Source organism: Sinocyclocheilus rhinocerous, unplaced genomic scaffold (genome assembly GCF_001515625.1).
Source record: "Sinocyclocheilus rhinocerous isolate Xijiao unplaced genomic scaffold, SAMN03320098_v1.1 scaffold285, whole genome shotgun sequence".
Lineage (NCBI taxonomy): Eukaryota > Metazoa > Chordata > Actinopteri > Cypriniformes > Cyprinidae > Sinocyclocheilus > Sinocyclocheilus rhinocerous.
In genome coordinates, this window is record NW_015630288.1 from 504,644 (window position 1) to 509,360 (window position 4,717).

The 4,717-nt window shown below is 38.9% G+C and overlaps 1 protein-coding gene across 1 annotated transcript in view; it reads left to right on the forward strand.

Moving 5' to 3' along the window:
- The window catches only part of astn2 (astrotactin 2), a 539,680-nt gene that overhangs the window by 430,168 nt on the left and 104,795 nt on the right, over positions 1 to 4,717 (forward strand). The window lies entirely within an intron of this gene.

A 4,717-nucleotide genomic window follows, 5' to 3' on the forward strand; every position in this document is an offset into this window, starting at 1 on the left:
ATGGTTGATAGAGTTTGTTCTGGGTGATTACAGACATTCCCACCTCTGTTAATAAAACTGATCCAGTTTCAGTGCTTTGACATTATTGTATTTCTTTCTAATGTCAGGAAATTCAAAAGTGTTTGTTGCTATTAAACTTGCACTAAAATGTGATTTATACCATCTAAGTAGCCTATGTCATTTTAATAGAACCGCCTGTCTTCTTTAGTGATACAAGCTCAGAAACATTTATAACCTGTTGAAGTTTTTTACGTTGTGTATTGACTTGGTGAAATGATGGATATTAAAATGTTATTTATTTTTTATTTTAAACAGTATAGATGATTACTCAATGGTAATACAATATTTGTGAACACATCTGTGTATGTCAGACCATAAATCCCCAAAAACTATGCATGGGGGCTTGCTTTGGTGTTGCCACCCCTCATAGACCCCATGCCACACCTTTGCCACCCTAAAAAATATTTTCTAGATCCGCCCCTGTAAATAGCAGTACTTCAACAATAAAGAGTGACGACTATATTATTATTTACACTAAGTTAATGATATTTTGAATGGTAACAGATGATGTGCAGCTTATCAAGAAAGTTTTGCAATTATGGTCCTGTCATTTCAAAATAAAAGGAAATAATGGGAGGAAACCTAAGTAATTAAACAATGCATTTGCAGAAGTGTTAGAACAGTCAAGTAGTAGTAAATTGTGCATTTTATAGTCATTAATTTAATACTGATATAATTTGAATCATAATTTATTAATCAAACAGTCAAAATAATTAGACTACTTTTCAGCTGTAGTCTCAGTTTATATAAATATCACTTAAAGGGGTCATATGATGTTGCTAAAAAGAACATTATTTTGTGTATTTGGTGTAATGAAATGTGTTTATGCGGTTTAAGGTTCAAAAAACACATTCTTTTCCACATACTGTACATTATTTTTTCTCATATGCCCCGCCTTTCTGAAATGCGTCGATTTTTACAAAGCTCATCGGTCTGAAAAGCGAGGTGTGCTCTGATTGGCCAGCTATCCAGTGTGTTGTGATTGGCCGAATACCTCAAGCGTGTGACGGAAATGTTACACCCCTTACCATACTGTGACGCCGTATCCCGGAGCAACGAGACAAAAACATTAAAACACATTATAAACGAGGCATTTGTTGCATCCAGTGGGGACATAATTACGGATTATAATGACTTATACTGTCTTTTTACGCGTTGCATTGCATCGCGCCGCGTAAACATAAAATCATGTCTGCATTTGTGATCGGAGAAATGACAAACAACAAGCGCTACTCTACCCTCCTCAAAACTCTTGTTTGAATCATCCGTGGCAAACCCTTTAAATATGAAAGCATACTTACAGGCTGTGAGTCAGAACAGCCGGCATTGTAGTCTACTCTCCCAGGATCAGGAAACAGTCCTCCATAAAATGCGCTGCACACATCTGAATATTTGGGTTGAACTGTTCTGGAACAGTGTTGTAAATACAACTTAACCACTGATTTCTAGTCGAGCCATCTTTTGGAAGGCCAAACAAAGTATTTTCGCTTTTGCAACGAAACACACAGCGGCGGCGTGTGTCTTCACAACATGGCGGCGACGGTGGCAGCAACAATAAAGTTACGCCTTCTTTCTTTGAGTGAACATTTGGGCGGCGTCATGCAAATCTTCCCACATCATGACGTAGACATGTGGGGGCATGTTTAAACGAGGCTTTTTAGGAGGGCGTGGACCAGTCTAAACTTTAATAAAGAATATCTCTTTGGGTTTGAGACTTTAGTCTTTGCAACTTTAGGGACACTCCAAAGAGAAAGGAAAACTTGAAATCGCATCATATGACCCCTTTAAGACATCTCTTAATTATTGAAATAGCCTATATTCTTTAGCATTTCTCCATACTAGATAAAGACAATAATTTGTAAATCCCACTCATTTGCTATATTGGGAAATAACAATAATTATTGTAATTATTGTTAACAATAAACTTTCCAATATGGGTCTACATTAGCTCTGATATTAGGCCCTATTAAGAGATGATATACAGTAGCATCTGTAACATGAACTTTATAGAGGCCAATCAAATGAAGAAGTAAACTACCCATCCGTCCACCAGATGGTGTATATGAAAACGGAAACAGTGGAAAAAGACCATCCACTTTGAAAATGAAGAACTGAGAATTATGTATTCCCTCTCAAAACTACTTGTTAGTAAGTAGCCTACTAAATAAACACCATTGTGTGGATTAATGTCACTTACAATTAAGGGGTTGTAAACTTTTTTTATTGTATTTTTATTTGATCTTATTTTTTTCTTTTTCTTTTTTCTTTCTTTATTTTTTTTTTCATGTTTTTTTTATTTTTGTTTTTTTTGCTGAGTCATATACAGTGCATTGTTCGTGGCCAAAATGAACATCGTTTGATATGAAAAAAATGAAATAAATAATAAAAGTACTATCAAAATAAATATAATTGTAGGCTACATAAATTGATTAAAAGGTAAATGAATACATAAATTAATAAGTAATACTTAATATTTTATAATTATAACTTTAATATTTTGCAATTAACCTAAAAGGTGTTATTACCATAATCAATGAATAGCCTAGCTAGGCTATGTAAACGTTTGATTGCACCGTTCACTGTAGGCATATGCATCATGGGATATGTAGTTCATTCTGTTAAGAATGTATTTACCCTGTCTTGTCTTTCGAGAAGAAAAAGCAGATGGCATAGGTTTAAAAAAAAAAATACAACAGCAACAACAATGGTTAAAACTCACACCAGCAGAGGGTGAACACAAATTGACGAGAATTTGTACTGCCAGATGTTTTCCCTTTGCCTGCTGGAGAAACATTTCGAACGGCGCTGCTTCATCTCAAAATGATTAAGCGCGCTGCAGGAAATGAATCATTTAAAAAGCATACTGTAGGTTGGTACCAATTAATCTATCCGTGTCATTTTCTCTTTCGCCGTGTCCTCTATGTATGGTGAGAACAGCGCAAACACCGACGGGCTCTGGTTGGCACCTCCCCGTGTTGTTGCAGACACAACAGCCTCGGACTGTTTGCTCTCCCCGCGAGCCTCCTCTTCCTCAAAGTGTTTGCCTGTCATGCTAAAATCCAGCATAATGACTCATGCGATCGCCAGACACAGTGGACGAGAATGTTCACGGAAATCAGCTGTGGAGCGCAGAGAAACAGCCGTTATTGTTCAGAGTCGCACATCTGTTTAGCCATCACACGGATGTCTCAGCACTCAATTAATATCCTTCCTCACGTAATCGCATTGTTTTACGTCTGCCAAGGGTTCTGTGCACGAACACTGCAAACCAACATGAAAATCAACCCATGTACGTGTATTCATAGCAGACACAATTCATCACCTTCTATTTCCTTATAGATGTCTGACATGTGCAACCACACAAACCCCTGTGAAAAAGTAGGCTTTAGCGCTCTTTCACGAGTTCACACTTACATATAATTAAATAAAGGTTATGCGTATTTGGCGTGCTGTCCAGGGAGAGAGCTCCGAGCTCCGCAAGACTCCCGAGCCCGGGGCACCCTCCCCCTGTCCAGGGAGAGGGGTCCGAGATCGGTGTCCAGCCCGGCCCAAAAGCGCTCCCCCCGAGTGCTTCTCCCCGTGCTGGGGTATAAACTATGCTGAAGGTGCGGGGTCGGGGTGGCGGAGGGATGCTGAAAGTCGAGAGATAACGAAGGTAGTACGTACTTGGTTATTTATAGGAGTTTTCTCTTGCGCTGATTGGATAAATGGTGTAATCACTAATGATGAACTGACCGTGTTAATTATCTGTGCGTGCTCCTCCCGGAATTTGTTTATAAACATCACTTAACTTACTGAAATAATATAGGCTACTTTAAAATAATATACTTAAGTGCAAACTGAATGTATGTTTTCAGACACTTAATTGCATGTTAATTTAAATTAAATTAAGAATTAATATACTTTACGTTTATATTAAAATGCAATTAAAACCCGTTTAATCCCACCGGTCACAATAGTGAACGTAAAAAAGGTTTTCATTTATAAAGCTCTAAAAACCTTACTGACTGATGTTTTAGTGCACTTCCTGCAAATATGGAAAAAAATAAAGGGTCTCAATGAAATATGTGCAGTTTCACATGATTAGTGCAAATTGTCACATGACCAGAGCAGTTTATTTCCTGTTTGCACCTTGAGAAGATAACTGCATCAAAGCTTCAAAACAAAAGGCTAGTAAAGTATGTTAACATAAATATATGACAAAGATTTTTGGTACACGTTATCTTTAAGGTGTCTAGTATTAATATATGAATTCACATATATTCAGTTTTGTTGAGTGTTGTCATAGAATGAGTAAACATGTTTATGCTCACAATAGTGACCGGTGGGATAACAGTGAACTTAGGTTTAACTTAGCACCACCAACCTCGATTGGAAGGAGGCAGTCATCCGGTGTCTGGAGAGTCTCCGATCCCGATCCGGAACCCCGCCGCCGGCCACTCAGGGAGGGCCACAGTTCCCAAGTTAGTCCTACGGAGGGCCTCTAAAGACTATATTCTCCCCAATTACTTTTTGGGGGGGTTGTAGGGGTCCATCCCTGGAGGCCGGGCCGAGTGCCGAGACCAGGCTCCCCGAGCTCCCTGTTCCGCCATGGCCTTCTGAGCTGTCTGCTCCGCCATGGCTTCCTAGTCTGCCTGCTCCGCCATGGTGCCCCGAA